Source organism: Pleurodeles waltl, chromosome 3_1 (assembly GCF_031143425.1).
Source record: "Pleurodeles waltl isolate 20211129_DDA chromosome 3_1, aPleWal1.hap1.20221129, whole genome shotgun sequence".
Classification (NCBI taxonomy): domain Eukaryota; kingdom Metazoa; phylum Chordata; class Amphibia; order Caudata; family Salamandridae; genus Pleurodeles; species Pleurodeles waltl.
The window spans coordinates 180,226,410-180,249,528 of record NC_090440.1 but is presented as its reverse complement, the minus strand read 5'-3'; the positions used below and the strand labels follow the sequence as shown (position 1 = coordinate 180,249,528).

The 23,119-nt window shown below is 46.9% G+C and overlaps 1 protein-coding gene across 5 annotated transcripts in view; it reads left to right on the top strand.

The window, feature by feature from the left end:
- The window catches only part of UBE2Q2 (ubiquitin conjugating enzyme E2 Q2), a 619,872-nt gene that overhangs the window by 407,544 nt on the left and 189,209 nt on the right, over positions 1 to 23,119 (top strand). The gene's annotated exons all lie outside the window — the stretch shown is intronic.

The window sequence follows — 23,119 nt, the reverse complement described above, 5'->3', positions numbered from 1 at the left end:
CTTCAGAAACATGTTAGGGTCCTCTAGACAATCTTGGACTATCAACCTGTGAATGTCTTCCTAAGGAAGGACAACTTTATAATGTTCATCTTGGCTCAGGACCCGGTAAACTGGATGGTGTTATTAGGCTTTCAGGACTCCTATTTTTATATACCTGACCTGCAGTCCTATAGGAAGGTGTTACTTGTAGTTCAAATTTGCTATGCTCTAGTTTGGCCTCACCTCCAATCCTCAGATGTTGGCGAAAACAATACTCCTCTTCAGAGGTCTGGAGTTCCTGCATTGCTGTAAGATGACTGCCAACTGAAAAAGGGCTGAGTGTCGAAGTCTCTTGACAAACAGAGATCTCCTTCTGGGCAAACATTCAGTGGCACTTGCAAAGGAATCTCTGCATTTTCCTCAGGGGTTCTCTCTCATCTTCATGTGTTCTCTGATCACTTCTCTGGTGATCATAAGCTACTTCTCTGGTGTTTTATAGAATAGATGCTTCCTGGTCGCACTTCTGGCATTGCAAAAGGAAGGGACGTGACACCAGATGGTACCAGAAGGCACCCACACTAAAAAAAAAAAAAAAAAAAGAAAATGAAAAGAAAAGAAACTAAGAAGTATTCCGGACCTAACCACTAGATGGAATAATTTGCAGTGTGTGAATCCAGAAGACCCTTCAGGCTACAAACCTACTCATACAGGTAGGTATCCATTTTGTTACTTACTCATCGATAAGACACTTTCTGACGGACGCTCTCATCACAGATTCCTCACAGCTCTTCCAGAGCCCACATCCTCATTCTGTGGAATGGTCTTTGTTCCATGTAAAAAGGTGACAGGTTAGAGATTAGCACAATGTAACTAGCATGTGTTTTGCACTCTGCATTTGAAGGAGCAGAAATGAAAACTACACAAAATTGATATCATAGTGCAGAGTTGCTGCCTAAATGCAGCTCTGCTCTGTCACTTCTGGGACAATATGGAGCCAACGCAGAGCCCCACAACACCACCTACCAGTGTAGAAGTATTGCAGAAAAGTTCTCAGATCCTGTCTCGCGCCTGGGGAGATATTCAGAATGTCAGTAATCTGCTGTTAAAAAACCCACTAAAGAAAGACAAATAGGTTACTTATCAAAGGTAAGTAGCTTGCTTGTTGATGCTATTGGCAAATTGTCTGCCACCATGTTTGGCTGAAGTGAACCAGTTTGTGAGGTACAGGCTCAGGTATGGGAGATGTCTTTCATAGGCAAAGTGTTTTTTAATAAGGAGGTCTAATGCATCAAAGCCAACATAAACATGTTTAAAAAAAAAAAGCTCACTGTTAATAAGACGCCCATCTCCCTTCGAAGATCCAGGCCCTGAGAGGAGCCTTCATCTCGTAAGTCTTCTTGTTCACTTAAGAAACGTCATCGTTGCTCTTCTCGAGATGTCAGCCTGAGGTCTTTGTCACCGGCCTCCAAGTCATGTTGTCGTTTGACCTGGGAGGTGAGTCCTACCCTTTCACCTTTGCACCGGTAGTCGACAGATGTTACCACCGTCCTCTTTAGTCGATATCGCGGTGCCACCTGCAAGTCCTGCGGTTCATTTCTCTCCTGTTACTCCACCAGAAAAGGAGATTGAGGAGCAGGAGTCAAGTGGAGTCCAGTCTCAACCAGAATATCCGGCCTTTCCGGCTCCTGGTGCAGATCCTTCTGCCTTTTTTAATGCCATGTTCAGCATTCTTAACAGGGCCATGACCCCTGCTGGTGCGCCTGCAGGCCCCACAGGTCCGTTAGCCTTCAATCCAGTGGTGTCCTGGTGCCGTATAGATAGGTGTCTTTTATACCCTATTTGCCCACGGCTCCATCACCTACAGGAATGACTGTTCCGCCGGTGCAGATACCAATGCCTGTTGCAGATACCCCCCACTTTTTGCCTGATACTGATGCTGACTTGACTGAGAAGTGTGCTGGGACCCTGCTAACCAGGCCCCAGCACCAGTGTTCTTTCACCTAAAATGTACCATTGTCTCCACAATTGGCACACCCCTGGCACCCAGGTAAGTCCCTTGTAACTGGTACCCCTGGTACCAAGGGCCCTGATGCCAGGGAAGGTCCCTAAGGGCTGCAGCATGTCTTATGCCACCCTAGGGACCCCTCACTCAGCACAGACACACCGCTTGCCAGCTTGTGTGTGCTGATGGGGAGAAAATGACTAAGTCGACATGGCACTCCCCTCAGGGTGCCATGCCAACCTCCCACTGCCTGTGGCATAGGTAAGTCACCCCTCTAGTAGGCCTTACAGCCCTAAGGCAGGGTGCACTATACCACAGGTGAGGGCATATGTGCATGAGCACAATGCCCCTACAGTGTCTAAGCAAAACCTTAGACATTGTAAGTGCAGGGTAGCCATAAGAGTATATGGGCTGGGAGTCTGTCAAAAACGAACTCCACAGCTCCATAATGGCTACACTGAATACTGGGAAGTTTAGTATCAAACCTCTCAGAATAATAAACCCACACTGATGCCAGTGTTGGATTTATAAAAAAATGCACACAGAGGGCATCTTAGAGATACCCCCTGTATTTTACCCAATTGTTCAGTGCAGGACTGACTGGTCTCTGCCAGCCTGCTGCTGAGAGACGAGTTTCTGACCTCATGCGGTGAGAGCCTTTGTGCTCTCTGAGGACAGAAACAAAGCCTGCTCTGGGTGGAGGTGCTTCACACCTCCCCCCTGCAGGAACTGTAACACCTAGCAGTGAGCTTCAAAGGCTCAAGCTTCGTGTTACAATGCCCCAGGGCACTCCAGCTAGTGGAGATGCCCGCCCCCTGGACCCAGCCCCCACTTTTGGCGGCAAGTCCAGGAGAGATAATGAGAAAAACAAGGAGGAGTCACTGGCCAGTCAGGACAGCCCCTAAGGTGTCCTGAGCTGAGGTGACTCTGACTTTTAGAAATCCTCCATCTTGTAGAAGGAGGATTCCCCCAATAGGGATAGGAATGTGACCCACTCCCCTTGGGAGGAGGCACAAAGAGGGTGTAACCACCCTCAGGGCTAGTAGCCATTGGCTACTAACCCCCAGACCTAAACACGCCCTTAAATTTAGTATTTAAGGGCTCCCCTGAACCTAAGAATTTAGATTCCTGAAACTACAAGAAGAAGAGGACTGCTGAGCTGAAAAACCCCTGCAGAGGAAGAACAGAAGACACCAACTGCTTTGGCCCCAGACTCACCGGCCGGTCTCCTGCCTTCCAAAGAAACCTGCTCCAGCGACGCTTTCCAAGGGACCAGCGACCTCTGAATCCTCTGAGGACTGCCCTGCTTCGAGAAAGACAAGAAACTCCTGAGGACAGGGGCCCTGCTCCAAAAGAACTGCAACTTTGTTTCAAGTAGCAGATTTAAAGACCCCTGCAACTCCCCACAAGAAGCGTGAGACTTGCAACACTGCACCCGGCGACCCCGACTCGACTGGTGGAGAACCAACACCTCAGGGAGGACCCTCCGGCGACTCCAAGACTGTGAGTAACCAAAGTTGTCCCCCCTGAGCCCCCACAGCGACGCCTGCAGAGGGAATCCCGAGGCTCCCCCTGACCGCGACTGCCTGAACTCCATTTCCCGACGGCTGGAAAAGACCCTGCACCCGCAGCCCCCAGCACCTAAAGGAACGGAACTCCTGTGCAGGAGTGACCCCCAGGAGGCCCTCTCCCTTGCCCAGGTGGTGGCTACCCCGAGGAGCCCCCCCCTTGCCTGCCTGCATCGCTGAAGAGACCCCTTGGTCTATCATTGAAAACCCGACGCGTGTTTGCACACTGCACCCGGCCACCCCCGAGGGTGTACTTTTTGTGCTGACTTGTGTCCCCCCTGGTGCCCTACAAAACCCCCCTGGTCTGCCCTCCGAAGACGCGGGTACTTACCTGCTGGCAGACTGGAACCGGGGCACCCCCTTCTCTCCATTATAGCCTATGTGGTTTGGGCACCACTTTGACCTTTGCACCTGACCGGCCCTGAGCTGCTGGTGTGATAACTTTGGGGTTGCTCTGAACCCCCAACAGTGGGCTACCTTGGACCCAAAAGTGAAACCTGTAAGTGACTTACTTACCTGTTAAAACTAACATTACTTTACCTCCCCCAGGAACTGTGAAAATTGCACTGTGTCCACTTTTAAAACAGCTATTTGTGTTTTATGTAAAAAGTATACATGCTAATGTAATGATTCAAAGTTCCTAAATTACTTACCTGCAATACCTTTCAAATGAGATATTACATGTAGAATTTGAACCTGTGGTTCTTAAAATAAACTAAGAAAATATATTTTTCTATAACAAAACCTATTGGCCTGGATTTGTCTCTGAGTGTGTGTTCCTCATTTATTGCCTGTGTGTATGTACAACAAATGCTTAACACTACTCCTTTGATAAGCCTACTGCTCGACCACACTACCACAAAATAGAGCATTAGTATTATCTCTTTTTGCCACTATCTTACCTCTAAGGGGAGCCCTTGGACTCTGTGCATACTATTCCTTACTTTGAAATAGTGCATACAGAGCCAACTTCCTACACAGATAATACCTGTAAGGCGTTGTCATTCAACGTCTACCTGGGGAAAGGTCCCAGCTCCAGCTTCACCGGTGCCACAACATACATTCTCCACATCGTTTCATGCTTTATCAGTGCCAAGATTGGAATCTAGATTGAGATTGAGAAGAGAGGCATTGAGACTCTTAGAGGAGCAGCAGTATTTGGAGGAAGGAGAAATCCCTTTGTATGCTCATGGTTTTGAAGGGACTGAAGTGGCAAGCGGTCTAGACACTTCTCCTGAGCGGGAATTGCTTTCTCCTAGAGGTATTCGACCTCTGGAGGTTACTTTATATCACAGTGTGATTAGAAAGGCTGCTGACCTTTTAGGGTTGCCATTGCCAACGTCTGAGCTAAAATCCAACATACTGACTGACGTTCTGCACTCCTCCGGTGCTTCATTAGAACCTTTGCTACCCTTTAATGAGGCCTTGTCGGAGCCAGTTCTAGATTTGTGACGGAAGCTTGTATCTACTCCTGCTGTATTCAGTCATCGGTAGGAGATAGAGGGTTGACCCAGGTGACCCGCAATGCCTCCGCCAACATCCGACACCTGAATATCTGGTGGTCCAGGCTTCTTGTTCTGCTAAAACGGCTCCTTCCCTACAACCCCTGCTGATAGGGAATTGAAGTGCATGGAACAGTCTGCTAAAAGTTGTTTTTGCCATGGAGCATGGCTTTGAAATTGGTTAATGTTACATGTGTCTTGGGCAGATACATCCTTGCACTGATGGACTCTGCTAAAGAGGTGGTTCCTAAACTACTGCAAGACTTGCAAGAGCATTTTAAAGAGTTGCTGGAGGACAGTCGGGCAGCAACTAAGCAGGTCATCCAATCAAGCCTGGACACTGCTGACTCTGTTGCCAGGGCCATGGGTACATTAGTAGCTAACAGAAGACGTGCAAGGTTAAAGGGATAGGGGTTCTCCCTTGATGTTCAGTCTGCCTTAATGGATCTCCCTTTTTATGGGTAAAGACTATTTGGAGAGAAAGCTGGCTCAGCACTAGAAAGATTCAAAGAGTGCAAAGCCACTGCTAAGTCTCTGGAGTTCCAGTCTTCCAAAGATTCAGGGGGTTTGGACGCAACTTCTCCTTTCGTGGGAGGCAACAGTTCCAGGGTCAACAATTTGCCAACCCCCTCTACAGGTCCTACAGAGGTCGGGGGAGACTTGGGCAAGATGGTGGCCACCGGGCAGCCTTCCTCCTCCTCGAGTTCATCCTCTGCTGGGAAGCTGTCAAGAAAGCAGCCCTAGTTCTCTCCCCTTTCAGCAGCATGTGTTGCCTTTAGGGGGAAGATTAATTCATTTTCTCCAAGAGTGGGAGTCAATAACATCAGACTCTTGGTTCTTGAGCATTGTAGGAAATGGGTATGCCCTTCCCTCTCTGGAGTATCCCCCACCTTTCCCTCTCCAGCATCCTTTTTGTTCAGAGGATCACATGCAGTTGGTTCAGCAGGAGGTAAAAAGTCTGCTGTTAAAGGGCACAGCGGAGTTGGTTCCGGAGCAGGTAAAGGGTCAGGGGTGTTAAGATATTTCCTGATCCCCAAGAAAGATGGTCCTTTGATGCCCATCCTAGATCTGAGGATTTTTAATTGGTTCCTCGAACAGGAGGAGTTCAAAATGCTGACCCTAGCTCAGGTGCTTATGGAGCTGGGCAAGGAAGACTGGAGGATTTCTATCGACTTGCAGGATGCATATTTTCACATCCGATTATGCAGTGGCAAAGGAAGTATCTTTCTTTTTATCTTACTTCTGCATCTCAAGTCTTCACAAAGTTGATGGTAGTGGTTGCAGTGCATCTCAGAAGGAGGGAAATATTGGTATTCCCTTATTTGGATGATTGGCTGCTCAAAGCCAAGATGCCAGAGTTGGTACTGCATCGTTTGGAGGGAGGTGACAACCCAGTTGTTCAACCTGGGCTTTTCGTTGAACGTGCCCAAATCTCACCTGAAGCCCTGTCAGCGCATGGGAGCAAAACTGGACACAACACTGAATCCTGCCTACCCCTCTCCTCAAAAGATTTAGGACATTCAGGCTTCAGGATGCAGCGGTTGTTCCGGTGCTAATGGTCCTACGCCTGCTCAGTCTGCTCGCTTCCTGTATTCTGTTGGTCACTCACGGACTTAGGCACATGAGGGCTCTCCAGTGGTGCCTCCTCAAGCAGTGGTTTCAACACAAATGAGATCTTAAGGAATCAATAACAGTCTCCAGAGACACTGCAGTGGATCTTCGATGGTGGAGTGTAAATGGCAACCTATCGCTGGGGAGGCCGTTCAGTCATAAGGGATGCTTCCACTCTTTGGTGGGGAACGCATCTGGGGGATCTGGAGATTAAAGGTCTTTGGTCTGAAGTGGAACAGATGTTTCAGATCAATCTGTTGGCGTTACAGGCGATACATCTGGCTTTCAAGGCCTTCTCCCTTCCATTTGCGGTCAGTCGGTTCAAGTCTTGACAGCAACATTACTGTGATGTGGTACATCAACAAACAGGGAGAGGTAGGGTTGTATCTTCTCTGCAGAGAGGCTCTACGACTCTGCTCCTGGGCTCAGGACTCTAGAATTTGCCTATTGGCCAACCATTTGGTCGGAGGTCTCAACGTACGTGTGGACAGTCTCAGCCTGCAATTTTCAGCCAATCACAAGTGGTGTCTCCATCCGGAGATGGTTCTTCACCTCTTTCAGTTGTGGGGGATGCTTCAGATAGCCCTGTTTGCCACTCACGAGAACGTGCACTGCCTGTCGTTCTGCAGCCTCCAGTATCTAATGCAGGGAACATTTGGGGGGTGGGAGGGGACACGTTTTAGTTGAGCTGGGACAACGAGCTACTTTGTGTTTCCTCCCACACCTATAATTCCACTGGTTCCGAGGAAGATTTGTCAAGACTGGGCCCAAATCATATTAATAGCTCCGGATTGGCCGCAAAGGGTGCAGTACACAGATCTCCTTCACCTCTTACTGTGCCCACCACTCTGTCTCCCTCACAGGGCATACCTCTTATCTGTCTAGGAGTGTGTCTAGGTTTTTTGTTTTCTGTATCTGGGTGGTTCTAGCCTGGGGGCATTCGCACTTGAGAGTTGCTGCCCCCTAAGATTCAAATCTTTTCTGACAGGCAACTTGGTTCATCATAATGCAAGTCCTTGAGAGTGAGGCAAGCAACTTTCAGCTGAGTTCTGGCCTTGAGAGGAATACAGTTGAGAGGCTTAAGTGAGGGTGATGTGGTCAAAGCGTCTTGTGCCGGTTACCAGTCTTGCTGTTGCATTGAGGGTTGCTTTGAATGGAGCTGTTCTCAACTTGTGAAGACCTGGAAGGGTTGCACAGCCATATTTTAGTCTGGAGACCACTAAGATTGTACTGCTACTTTGAAATCTGGTGGTGGCAGGAATGGTTTCACTTTCTTCAGTAGTTTGAGTTGGAATGACGCACTTGGCATGGTTACAGTGATTTATGCTAGCATGTTCAGATTTTTATCCAGAGTTGTTCTATGCGATTTAGTGGATTCTATATTGGTAGGTTTGCAGTTGAGGGAGTCTAGGTGATCAAGCTAATCTTGGATGTGTAGGGAGATGTTATGAGGGGAGATAAGTAGGAATCCTGTTTTTAGAGAGTTCAACTTGAAGTTGTTTTGAGAGAACCAAGATTGTGTTTTGGCTGGAGTGTTACTTAGTTGGATAACGTGTTCTAGAGAAGATATCTTTGGTTAGGTTTGTGTATGATCTGCGTACACGTATTATGCAGGTTCGATTGTTTTGGTTAGTGGCTTCATATAGAGGTTAAAGAGTGTCAAGAAAATGGTTGACCCTTGTAGGGCTCTGCATCGCACTGGTGAAGCATTCAAGAGTGAGTTGTCTAGTTTGATTTGTTGTGAAAGGTTCTGCAAGGATGTGGACTGAGAGCATGTTCCCGGTACCCCCATTCTATTTTCTCGCTATTCTAGTAGGCTGTTGTGCTTGATCGTGTCAAACGCAGATGAGAGGTCCAGGAGAGTGAGTAGACAGGAATTGCTGTTGTTGGTGTGGTCTAGCATCTTACGTGCATCATCCATGATGTGTACAATGGCTGATTCAGAGCTGTGCTTAGGTCGGAATCCTGACTGGAATTTGCAAAGTAGGTTGAAATGATCAATATAACTACACAATTGGTTGTGTATTCATTTTTGCAACAGTTTGCCCAGAAAGGCAGAGGCTGCCCCCAAAGGGGGCATCAGGGGCCGGCGCCTTAACAGCCGCCGGGGACCTGGAAATTACTAGTTCAAGCCGCCTCAGTGGCAAAACAACAAAGGGGTGGGCATCGCACTCCCCACCTAAGGGGAATTAAGAGCGCCAAGGCGGGTGCGAAGTCATCGTGCCAATGAGGGCCCAGCAAGAACCAGGATTCTTTTAAAAGGCCCTATTGGGGACAACACTGCACTCTCGCTGGGAAACAGGGGGTTAAAAGGATGGTGAGAAGAAAGAACCATGGCACATCCAAATCATAGTTGTGTGTTTTTAAAAAACACACAACTATGATTTGGATGTGCCATGGTTCTTTCTTCTCTTCATAATTGACTGTGGACCATCTGTTTCACGGCACACACACCTTGTGGCTAGGTGTGGAACCATTGTGGCACTCCTGGAACTAAACTTTGTTACTTTGGACTCTGTACATTAATATTGGACAATCAATTTCCAAGCGAATAATTTGGATGTGCGCACCTTTGTTATACACAGCCACAGTTCGTTTTTTGTGATCTACCACGGTTAAAAGGATGGTGCTGCCCCTGCAGAAGGTACATTGTGGGGCTGGGGCAGCGCACAAGAAATTTGAGAACCACCCTACCCACACCAGTACAGTAGCATTGTCGCAGGGCTGAGAGGGCATGTGATCAGCGGTAAAAGGGGTACGTTGTTTGGTAAAGGAGGCACACTGGAGGGTGGTGTGCCAGAGGAGGACCACTTACCTTGGGATGCCTTACGGCAGCGTAAGTAGGGCGAAGGGGGAGTAAGTGGAACCCAGACCCGTCGGGTGACAGGGCAAAAAAAGGACAGACAAGTTAACGATGTGAGCGTAACAGGAGTAAGTGGCTACCCCCCTCACAATCAGAAAAAAAAAAAGAAACTGGATGACCCCCCAACAAGCGGCATGGTGGATGGCCTAAACAACCAGCAGATGACAAGGACTTGATTGATTTATAGCAGAGGTGATTTAGGTCACATAAACCATTTTGGCAAAATGATATATGTATGGTGGAGAGGATTATGACCTATCAACTGTGATTTATGTCCTGCCTCCTAATTAAGATGTATGATCACGCCAGGAATGATATGTGGCACTCAGAATGCATTATGACACTGTAATAATGATTTATGGCATTGTCATCTTGATTTATGACTGACCACTGTGATTGACGAGGTCAATGATGTACTGCAACAGTCTATGCATGTAATAAAACTGCAGCCAAGTATTCCCTCAGCAAAATGCAGACACACGTTTGATGTGAAATCATTCATAAATGTATATGGGAAATTGCACTAATTGAAGTGGGCTCAGTGCAGGGGTTAAGGGAATATTTGAAACCGGGTGAAAGTTGTTTAGGGTTGTAGGGTCTGCATCGTTTTTTCCCCCCAAGAGGGGTGTTACTTGCCAAGTCTCTCATGTTGATCCGGGACAATGCTGCTTTTGAGCGATAAAACAGGCATCAGATTAAATATTGCCTTTTCAAAATAAATGTCATTGCTTTGAACCATATAATTATTAATTTAATTCTCAAGCACTAATTGAATGGAGGGCAAGTTCTGTTAAGTATCAAATAGCCAAATATTTTACTGAAAATGATAATAATATGGTGTGACAAATTGTTGGAATTGATAAAGGCATTTTTTTGTGGATATGAAAATGTATTGCAGTGCTCCAGCTATCTGTGATTGTTGGAATGTATTATTGCACTGACATATTTTGCCAGAAAAGCCAGAGGCAGATAGGTTTATTTAACACACATACATTTATTGGTTCATGTTGCCTTGAGGTTTTTTTTCCTTCATATGTTTTTAATATTAGGTCAGACTCTTCCACTGTAATAATAGGTAATTGAACAACCAGGTTACGAAAAATTTGTCACATGAGGAAAGTGATGGGTCTCACACCAATGCCTCCATAGCCAACCCCATATATGGTGTCATTGATAGCCTCCTGTAATTGACAAATATTCAGCCCAACTTGCTATTGCGCCTACCAACTAAGTGTCCTGTGTGCATTAATCCCCCATTCAGTAAATGCCAAAAGGTATATGCATCATTTACTGAGCAGCAGAGGTCAGGTTTTACCACATTTGTGTGTCCAAGTCATGTTTTTACCTGTTTTGATCAGGTTATTAGTTAATTTAGCTGGATGTGAGATTGGCAATCTCTCCTGCTTGCTGTAGGAAGCTGGCTCTGTATATATACTGTGCAAAAATGAGGTGTAGAGTCCAGGGGTTCCCCAGAAGCTTAATAGAGGCTAAAGTAGTTGATACTAATGGTCTCTTTTGTGGTAGTGTGGTCGAGCAGTTAGGCGTATCAAAGGGTAGTGCAAAGCATTTGTTGTACACACAATCAAGAATTGAGACACACACTCAATGACTAACTCCAGGTTTTTATATAGCAACAATGTTTTGTTACTTTATTACTAGAGCCAAAAGGTCTTTGTTGCAGGTAAGTATCAGACATATGTATCAAATGTACTTTGTGTTTTGCAGATAAAGCAGTGTTCAATGGCATCTGTCGCTGTAGATACACATGGTCTGTATTAGCTCGCCATCTGGTGTTGGGTCGGAGTGTTACAAGTTGTTTTTCTTCGAAGAAGTGTTTTCGAGTCACTGGACCGAGTGGCTCCTCCTTCTGTGCTCATTGCGCATGGGCGTCGACTCCATCTTCGATTGTTTTCTTTCCGCCATCGGGTTCGGACGTGTTCCTGTCGCTCCGAGTTTCGGATCGGAAAGATAGCTGAAAACGGAAGATTTTCGACGGTATCGTTGCGATCCGGTTCGAGATAAACACATACGACAACGCATTGAACATCGAAGCGCTTCGGTGCCCTTCGGGGTAGATTTCGGCACACCGTCGGGGCCTAGTCGGCCCGACCGCGTGGAGAACGCCGATGGAACGGACCCCGTTTCGATTCTGCCCTGAATGCCACAACAAATATCCTTATACGGACCAACACTCGGTCTGTAACCTGTGCCTGTCACCCGAGCACAGCGAAGAATCCTGTGAGGCCTGTCGGGCGTTCCGGTCCCGAAAAACTCTGCGCGACCGTCGAGCGAGAAGACTGCAGATGGCGTCCACGCCAAAAGAGCATCGACAGTTCGAGACAGAAGAGGAACAGGAGGAATCCTTTTCCATCCAGGATTCAGACTCCGACGAACTCGACCATCCAAAAACAGTGAGTAAGACGTCGAGATCAGAAATTAAAAAAGGCAAAAAGGCCCAGGGGACGCCACTGCCAACCGGCCATGGCTCAACCCAAATTCACGGTGACCAACAATCGGCACCGAAAAAGGCCCATTCAGTGTCGAGATCGTCCGACTCCGGTCGAGACACCGGCACGCAGCCTCCTCGGGACCGAGAGAGTGCTAAAGAGAAGCATCGACACCGAGAGTTCGGTGTCGACACGGATCGACGCCGAGACAGTGGCGCCGAAGATCATAGAGGCCAAGATTTTTCGCCACAAAAGAAAAGGAAGGTTACCTCGGAGCCGAAAAAACAAACAACAGGGTTTTCGGAGCCGAAAAAAGCACCAACAGACCCAGTTTCAGGCTCCTATACTGAAGAACTTTCTATGTCTTCACAAATGAAAAGACACAGATTCGAACAGGAACTGCAATCCACTGAAGTGGATCACACGCAGAAGCGTATCTTTATTCAGCAGGGGACAGGGAAGATCAGTACCCTTCCACCTGTCAAAAGAAAGAGAACACTTCAGTTTGTAGCACGAGAGGCTCCTCAGCAACAAACAGCAAAGACGGTAACACCTCCTCCCTCGCCTCCACCTGTAACTCCGGCTTCACCAACTTACACCCCGTCACATTCGCCAGCTCACACCGCCATGAGCCACAACGACCAAGATCAAGACGCGTGGGACTTGTACGATGCACCAGTGTCTGATAACAGCCCAGACACATACCCAACTAGGCCATCACCACCTGAGGACAGCACAGCCTATTCACAAGTGGTGGCTAGAGCAGCTCAGTTCCATAATGTGGAACTACACTCTGAACAAGTAGAGGATGACTTTTTATTAAACACCCTCTCCTCCACCCACAGCTCCTACCAAAGCCTGCCTATGCTCCCAGGCATGCTTCGCCATGCAAAGGAGATCTTCAAAGAGCCAGTCAAAAGCAGGGCAGTAACGCCTAGAGTGGACAAAAAATATAAGGCGCCTCCTACGGACCCTGTATTCATCACCTCTCAGCTGCCACCAGATTCTGTGGTGGTAGGGGCTGCCAGAAAACGGGCAAATTCACACACTTCTGGGGATGCACCTCCCCCAGATAAAGAAAGCAGAAAGTTTGATGCAGCCGGGAAGAGGGTCGCTGTCCAGGCAGCAAACCAGTGGCGCATCGCAAACTCACAAGCGCTGCTAGCGCGATACGACAGAGCCCACTGGGATGAGATGCAGCATCTCATTGAACATCTCCCAAAAGATCTACAAAAAAGAGCAAAACAGGTTGTTGAAGAAGGTCAAAACATTTCCAACAATCAAATACGCTCCTCTATGGATGCAGCAGACACAGCCGCAAGGACCATTAATACGTCGGTTACCATCCGTAGGCACGCATGGCTCAGAACGTCTGGATTCAAGCCGGAAATTCAGCAGGCAGTACTTAACATGCCAGTAAACGAAAAAAAATTGTTCGGTCCGGAGGTCGACACAGCCATAGAAAAGCTCAAAAAGGACACTGACACTGCCAAGGCCATGGGCGCACTCTACTCCCCGCAGAGCAGAGGATCTTATACCACCTTCCGCAAAACACCTTTTAGAGGAGGGTTTCGGGGTCAGGCCACACAAGCCAGTACCTCACACTCCGCACCGTCCACCTACCAGGGACAGTACAGGGGAGGCTTTCGGGGCCAGTATAGAGGAGGGCAATTCCCTAGGAATAGAGGAAGATTTCAAAGGCCCAAAACCACTACCAACAAGTAGTGACTCACACGTCACTTACCCCCCCCCCCCCCCCCCCACACAACACCAGTGGGGGGAAGGATAGGTCAATATTACGAAGCATGGGAGGAAATAACTACAGACACATGGGTCCTAGCAATTATCCAACATGGTTATTGCATAGAATTCCTGCAATTCCCTCCAAACATACCACCAAAATCACAAAATTTATCAAAACACCATTCACAGCTTCTAGAGATAGAAGTTCAAGCACTACTGCAAAACAATGCAATAGAATTAGTACCAAGCACACAAATAAACACAGGAGTTTATTCACTGTACTTCTTGATACCAAAAAAGGACAAAACACTGAGACCAATTCTGGACCTCAGAGTAGTAAACACATTCATCAAATCAGACCACTTTCACATGGTCACACTACAAGAAGTGTTACCATTGCTCAAAAAACACAACTACATGACAACCCTAGACCTCAAAGACGCATATTTCCATATACCAATACATCAATCACACAGAAAATATCTAAGGTTTGTATTCAAAGGAATACATTACCAATTCAAAGTATTGCCTTTCGGTTTAACAACCGCTCCAAGGGTATTCACAAAATGCCTAGCAGTAGTCGCTGCACACATCAGAAGGCAGCAAATACATGTATTCCCGTATCTAGACGACTGGCTAATCAAAACCAGTTCGCTCACACAATGCTCAAACCACACAAATCAAGTCATACAAACCCTCTACAAACTAGGGTTCACCGTCAACCTTGCAAAATCCAACATTCAGCCAAGCAAAGTACAGCAATATCTAGGAGCCATAATAGACACGACAAAAGGAGTAGCAACGCCAACTCCACAAAGAATTCACAATTTCAACAGAGTCATTCAACACATGTCTCCAAATCAAACAATACAAGCAAGAACAATACTACAGCTCCTAGGCATGATGTCCTCATGCATAGCCATTGTCCCAAACGCAAGACTGCACATGAGGCCCTTACAACAATGCCTAGCCTCACAGTGGTCTCAAGCACAGGGTCACCTTCTAGATCTGGTGTTAATAGACCGCCAAACTTACCTCTCGCTTCTATGGTGGAACAGTATAAATTTAAACAAAGGGCGGCCTTTCCAAGACCCAGTGCCACAGTACGTAATAACAACAGATGCTTCCATGACAGGGTGGGGAGCACATCTCAATCAACACACCATAAGAGGACAATGGAACATACATCAAACAAAACTGCATATAAATCATCTAGAATTATTAGCAGTTTTTCAAGCACTAAAAGCTTTCCAACCAATCATAACCCACAAATACATCCTTGTCAAAACAGACAACATGACAACGATGTATTATCTAAACAAACAAGGAGGAACACATTCAACGCAGTTAAGCTTATTAGCTCAAAACATATGGAAGTGGGCAATCCACCATCAAATTCGCCTCATAGCACAGTTTATTCCAGGGATCCAGAATCAACTGGCAGACAATCTCTCTCGAGATCACCAACAAGTCCACGAATGGGAAATCCACCCACAAATTCTGAACACCTACTTCACACTCTGGGGAACACCTCAGATAGACTTATTTGCAACAAAAGAGAACGCAAAATGCCAAAACTTCGCGTCCAGATACCCACACAAGCAATCCCAAGGCAATGCCCTATGGATGAACTGGTCAGGAATATTTGCTTACGCTTTTCCTCCTCTCCCTCTCCTCCCTTATCTAGTGAACAAATTGAGTCAAAACAAACTCAAACTCATTTTAATAGCACCAACGTGGGCAAGACAACCCTGGTACACAACACTGCTAGATCTTTCTGTAGTACCCCACATCAAACTGCCGAACAAACCAGATCTGTTAACGCAACACAACCAACAGATCAGACACCCAGATCCAGCATCGCTGAATCTAGCAATCTGGCTCCTGAAATCCTAGAATTCGGACACTTACAACTTAGCCAAGAGTGTATGGAGGTCATAAAGCAGGCCAGAAGGCCATCCACTAGACACTGCTACGCAAGTAAGTGGAAAAGATTTGTTTGTTACTGCCATCATAATCAGATGCAACCACTAGACGCAACTCCAAAACATATAATAAATTACTTGCTCCATTTACAAAAAGCAAGGCTAGCCTTCTCTTCTATTAAAATACACCTTGCAGCAATATCTGCATACCTGCAGACTACCTATTCAACTTCCTTGTATAGGATACCAGTCATCAAAGCATTCATAGAAGGTCTTAAAAGAATTATACCACCAAGAACACCACCTGTTCCTTCATGGAACCTAAACGTGGTCCTAACAAGACTCATGGGCCCACCTTTCGAACCCATGCACTCTTGCGGAATACAATTCCTAACCTGGAAAGTTGCCTTTCTCATCGCCATTACATCTCTGAGAAGAGTAAGTGAAATTCAAGCGTTCACAACACAGGAACCTTTTATACAAATACATAAAAATAAGGTCGTCCTACGACCTAATCCAAAATTTTTACCAAAAGTTATTTCACCGTTCCATCTAAATCAAACGGTAGAACTACCTGTTTTTTTCCCACAGCCAGATTCTGTGGCTGAAAGAGCACTACATACATTAGATGTCAAAAGAGCATTAATGTACTACATTGACAGAACAAAGAACATCAGAAAGACTAAACAGCTATTTATTGCATTCCAAAAACCTCATGCAGGTAACCCAATATCAAAACAAGGTATAGCCAGATGGATTGTTAAATGCTTCCAAATCTGCTACCTTAAAGCAAAAAGACAACTGCCCATTACTCCCAGGGCACATTCAACCAGGAAAAAAGGTGCTTCAATGGCCTTTTTAGGAAACATCCCAATGCATGAAATATGTAAGGCAGCCACATGGTCTACGCCTCACACATTCACCAAACACTACTGTATAGATGTGCTATCCGCACAACAAGCCGCAGTAGGTCAAGCTGTATTAAGAACTCTATTTCAGACAACTTCTACTCCTACAGGCTAATCCACCGCTTATGGGGAAATAACTGCTTACTAGTCTATGCAGACCATGTGTATCTACAGCGACAGATGCCATCGAACTGAAAATGTCACTTACCCAGTGTACATCTGTTCGTGGCATCAGTCGCTGAGATTCACATGGGCCCACCCACCTCCCCGGAAGCCTGTAGCAGTTCAGAAGTTACCTTCAATTTTGTACATTTGTATATATATTATTTAAACCTTTAATAGGTACATACTTACACATTTCATTGCGCAGGCACTATTACTATAGTACAACTCCTACCTCACCCTCTGCGGGGAAAACAATCGAAGATGGAGTCGACGCCCATGCGCAATGAGCACAGAAGGAGGAGCCACTCGGTCCAGTGACTCGAAAACACTTCTTCGAAGAAAAACAACTTGTAACACTCCGACCCAACACCAGATGGCGAGCTAATGCAGACCATGTGAATCTCAGCGACTGATGCCACGAACAGATGTACACTGGGTAAGTGACATTTTCATTACAAGTAACACTTTTCAATGTTAAAATTTATACTTGGTGCAATAGGAATCAATAGAGTCCTAGGGGAGGAAAAGTGTTAATACATTTAACAGTTAAGTACTCAACTTATAATCCAAGTCTTTGGGGGTTAGGATGTCCACAGGTCAAAGTTTAAGTTGGGCCCAAAAGTGCACCAGTAGCAACACGGGGCCAGCTGGGTGTAGAGGTCAAAGTTGGCATCAGGTTTTTAATGGAATCCTATGCGCACTGGGAGTGCCCGGTAGAAAACGAGACCCGCAGTTCCAGGTTTAGGTTGGGGGGTGTTTAGGTCAGCACTGAGGGGCCACAGGTCAGCACCAAACCCACACACTCAGCGGCACAACAGCAGCTGGGTGCAGGGTTGGAAATACAGTGCTGGGTACCCAATGCTTTTGGGTGGTGATGCGGGGGGGTCACAAAAGCTGCTGCAGGCTGGGTCTAGGGGGTTGAATCCACAAAACCAAAGGTTGGACAAGTAGGAGAGGCACCCGCTGGACCATGGGTCGGATTCCCTAAGGCCCGGGGATTGCGGGTGCAGGGGTACCCTTGGGCTTGGGGAAACTTATTGGATTGGATCTGGTCATGGTCGGGCGGGGGGTCCTCTGGATTCAAGCTGCAGGCATTGTTGTGCTGGCCAGGAGGGTTCAAACCAGGGTAGACTCTAGGTCGGAATCACCTGGGGAACCTTCTCTGGACCGGTGGACCACCTGGACTCAGATCTTGGGCATCGGGTAAAGAGTGGGCAGGGCTCACTGATCTATGGGCGGTTCTGGAGTCCTTTTGGAGGGTTTCTCCTGGACAGGGCTGCTGTCCTCAGGAGTTCCTAGTCCTCTGCAGGACAGGCAGTCCTCTGGGAGTTTGTAGAGGTTGCTGGTCCTACAGAATACGTCGCCTTTTGAATTGATTTAGCTTTGTTTTGAAGCTGCAGACAGGCCGGTAGGGCTGGGGCCAAGTCAGTTGTCGTCAGGTGTCTATACTACTGGGGTTAGTTCTGCAGTCCTTCATTCTTCTTTCTTGAGGTCACCAGGAATCTGGTGAGTAAGTTTCAGGGGTACTTCTAAATACTAGATTTAGGGGTGTAACGGGTCAGGGCAGTAGCCAATGGCTGCTGTCCCTTAGGGTGGCTACACCCTTTCTGTGTCCACTCCCTTTTGGGAGGGGGCACATTCCTACCCTTATTGGTCCCTCTCCTCCAAACCAAAATGGAGGATTTTGTAAGGGGGGGTCACTTCAGCACTGGACACCTTAGGGGTGGCCTAGGTGCAGTGGACACTCCTCCTTATTTTACCTAATTTTCCCACCTAAACCCCCCCACCCCCCACCCCACCCACCCCCCCCACCCCACCCCATACCACCCCATACCACCCCATACCAACAGGCTTTCATTTCACATAGGTCAGACAGTTCACCGTACACAATCCTGGAACTCTACAGCCACAAGGAAAAGTATTTGCACTATAAGAAGACAAAATGACATTTGACCTCTGTCTCTGAACACAAGAGTAAATGTAACAAGAATAAGATTTAAAGGCATCTTAATTGCTAATTCAGTTTCTGACTAAACAGAACACCTGTTCTTTACTCGCCAGAAGGGGCGGTTAGGATAGGTTCTGAAAATAGCTCGACTTCATAAAATAAAACTCACCATAGTGAGTGGTCAAGTAGATTTTTCAAGCCCTGCCAGGGGTTAAGGAGAAGAGCTCTGCACTCTGCTGCAGGACTTGCCTGCAGTCAGCCTGCTTCTGGGCTGGGAGGGTGTTTGAGGAGACAATTCCATCAACTGATCCAACTTTAGGACTGTGAGAGAGAAGATCAGGGAGAGGCTCACTCTCTGCTTCCTGATCCTCTGCAGTAACCATCAGCATGTTCACATTAGCCCTGTCACAGAAAAACTTGAGGCAGTTCGCATGGATCACCTTTTTGGGTGTCCTGCTAATGTCCAGGCCTACCAATTAGGTGACCTCACGTTTCATCTGTAGGATAGGGTAAGGGCCACTCCACCTGCCCTGAAGTGCCACAGGTTCCAGAACCCACACCTTCTGCCGTGGTGTAATCTCCACCAGTGCAGCCTTTGGGCATACTACTGCTTCTGGAGCTGTTGGCTGGCCTCAAGGGTTTTGGATGCTTTTTCCATGTACTCTGGCAATCCTACAGTGGAGGCCTAGCACGTAGTCCACCACATCTTGCTTAGTCTCATGGAGACAAGTGCAAGTGGTCCCCTAACAGGGTGGCTAAATAGAAGTTAAAAGGGGGAAAACCCTACTCCCTTCTGAGGCATCTGCCTGTAGGCGGAAAGCAAGCATGGCAGAAGGACATCCCATCTCCATTAGAGTTTTGCAGGGAGACCCATGATCATGCCCTTCGTTGTCTTGTTGAACCTTTCAACAAGTCCATTGGTTTGTGGATGGTATGGTGTGGTGAACTTGTAAGTCACCCTTCACCCATTCCACGTGTTTCAGGTAAGCTGACATGAAGTCAGCATCTCTGTCAGAAACTACATCCTTAGGAAATCCCACCCTGGTAAAGGTACCAATGAGGGCATTGGCTATTGCAGGAGCTGAAGTAGACATGATCCACTACTACCAGTACATATTGGTTTCCTGAGGCTGTGGGTAGTTCAAGTGAACCCACTATGTCCACACCAACCCCTTCAAAGAAAACCCCCACCACTAGTAATGGAATTAAAGGGAGTCTTTGGGTGGCCACCTGCCTTACCACTGGCTTGGCAGGTGACAAAGGAGCTGCAAAACTCCACCTTTTGAGAAATGTTGGGGCAATAGAAATTACTGACAAGCCTATTAGATGTCTTAGTTTGGCCCAAATGCCCAACTAGGGGGATGTCATGTGCTAAAGTGGGGATAAATTCCCTGAGCTGCTGAGGCACTATCACTTTCCTGGTTGCACCAGGTCTGGTGTCTCTGGCCTCCGTTTTGAGGAGTCCTTCTCCCAATAGACCCTGTGGCAGCCACTGACATCTCCCTTCTCCTGTGTAGCTGCTTGCTGCCTCAAACTTTCAGAAGTGGGACAGGTTCTCTGTCCCTGGCACAGCTGGTACCTAGAGGGTCCCCTAGGGCCCAAGAGCTCTACCTTGTAAGGATCAAGTTCAATGGGCGCAGTTCTCTGCAAGCCACAGCAACCTACATTCTTCTGTGTCTCTAGGTGTACGAAATTGAGTTATTATTTCTGTGGTCTGCACAAGTAGTAGGTCCAGAATTCACTTACTGGGACACAAATACCCCATTGTAGCGCTTGACTCTGGTAGCGAGGCAGAGCAGTCCAAGACCTACTCAGGGCAGGTGGTGTGGGTTAGTATTCACCATTCACTGGCACACAGTGATAACACTGAATAAATGATTGTCCAGTCAGTACATTTTTCTTTTAGAAAAAGAAGTACATTTATTACATGCAAACTGCTAAATATTAAGCAGTAATTTAGAAATAAATACATTGGCAGAAGAAAAGTACCGTAGATGACATAGTGTGATCACCTTTGACCTGTCTGTTGGCTGGGTCAAGATACAAGAGCAATAAACCACATGTAAAAAGCATAATGTCTTACTTAAATGCAATTATACAAAATAATAATCCTGTATAAATGCCCTTATTACTGTTAATAAAGAGTTTTCATTTTGGTCACTAATCATTGACATTTATTAAATAAAGCATTTAAAGTGAGAAAAACATGTTTGTGCACTTCTGTTTTTTATACATTTCCCAACCATTAAAAATGCAGTTATAACAGCAGCCCCTAGAGGCCATCACATTTCAGTTACATAGCATTGCAATCATAGAGGGAACTTCAGGACGTATCCTCTTTAACCACTCACACTACCTGCAGCTATAAACATAACCCCTAGAGGGTGCAGCACTGCCAGTTACAGAGCAAACACTCCAGCCTTGTGAGTGCTTGAAAACAGTGAGGGAATTGTAGAAGAGTCATAGATTCACTGACCCCGCAAATGTTGGGTCAGTCCGCTTAGAAATTAAGAAGGGGGGGGGGGGGGGCTAGCTGCTATGCTCCTGCATCATCCAACATACAGGTCTCATTGGTAAGGTTGGTGGTGCCCTATGCCCATTTTGGGGGCCTCCATAAAAGTACATGAACAGTAAAGCCCCGCGGAGCATTATGGGGCGGTGAATATTTTACTTTTTTTTTGTTTTCTGCCACGTGGCATTGCACCTCTGGGACTGCCAAGGAGGACTGAAAGGAGGAACCCCCTTGATGCCCAGAAAGGGCTAAGGACTCCCCCTAGATAACCCCAAGACCAGAGGGTCTTCCCAAGAGCCAGTGAGGGTGGCCCCCTTAGACTCCTTGAGGACCAGTTGGGGGAAAGCCCTGGAATTTCGCACCCAGAAACAAGACCAAAAGGAAGGCTGGCACAGGGAGCCAGGAGAACCAGCTTCCTGTGGGCTGCCCTGCCTTGGAGGTTAGGTCTACTGTAACTGTGACTGTTGACTAGAGCTCACCAACAGGAGTAAAATGAGCCCAGTATTGTTGAAATCTGCCCAACAGGGCCCACGTTATGGCATTTTAAAGCTTAGCGACCTTTTACTGGCCGTGAAGCACATGGGGCTCTGCAGCTGGTCAATCAACTACCCCCGGAGTGGGTCAGGGCCTGGCGCAGAATTACATCCCTTAAATCACCAGGCAAGAGTTTTTAAAGGTAGGTTGGAGGAAAGTTCCAGAAGTCAGACACCACCGGTCAGTCACTGGTCACATCTGCTCCTGGGTCGCGGCTCTGCCCCTCTTTGACATCACTGCCAGGTTCTTGCTCACCAAATGTTCAGAGTCCTCTTCCTTGGTTGTCTGCAGTTGTCTGCGCTCTCTCCTTTGTTCAGTGGGCTTGGGCAGGCCCATCCCTGGAGCAGAGTGCTAGCTGATTGATTGATTGATGCAGCGTTTTCCGTCCCTCCCTTTTCCCCCTAGAGAGCTGGGTGAAGTACTGTTAATTGCTTCTTTGAGTGGGGAGGCCTTTGTTCCTGCTGCAGGAGAGAAATGTAATTAACCTGACACAGCAGGGTGACGAAAGGCCTGAGCTGTGATGCAGAGCCAGAGAAATATGACAAATCTGCGTGACTGATTAAGCCTAAAGATATTATTTTGGAAATTACAGATTTAATTTACCCAAACAGGTTTCACCCTAATTTGTGACTTCAGTGTTGTCCGTAGGCCAAAGGGGAGGAAAACTGCACTCTAAAGCAGTTCTCTCCCAAAGCATACACTAAAGTGTCACTACAGACAAAACAGTAGATCACACTGACTTACCCTATTAGTGTACACTAACATTATAAGGCCTATCCGAGGTGAGTATTTAATCCTGCAGAGTCTATATTGTGCCAGGCTATCTGTGCACACTTATTAGGCCGGTCACGATAGTAGTCTCCCATGCACAGCCTGCACACGTGTTCATGTGTAACCAGCCATGTGCCCCTTACCCTAGCTGTGTCACAGCGGTCTTACCTTAAAAGGCAGACACTGGTAGTAAACATGTGCAGTCCGTTTGACATGATTACCTTGTGTGAGACACATGTAGTGAGACTCACCTACAGTAAAAAGTCCAAAACCAGGTCTCCTCAACCTCATTGTGCCTCTTACTGCTCTTGATCATTAGGTTTTTGACTGCAAAACTTGAATTCACTTCCTTCTGTTTCACTTCCTCCGAAAGGCTTCTCTTTAATTAAATAAAAGTACATAATGAGTGTTTGTTTTTATGGTACCTTTCAAATTGTGGTCCTACTTTCTTTATACCCTAGACTTCGGAATGCTGTGCCTTTCAGATTAGTTTTTGTACACTAAAGATAGAAATATAATATGTATGGATACAGTCCCATGGAGTGGCAGGTTTCCCAGTGCTTTCTTCTATTTGACCAGCCTTTTGTCATTTATGATGCGCTTGATGAGCATAGTATGCCACAAAGTTTAAATCTTGTTTC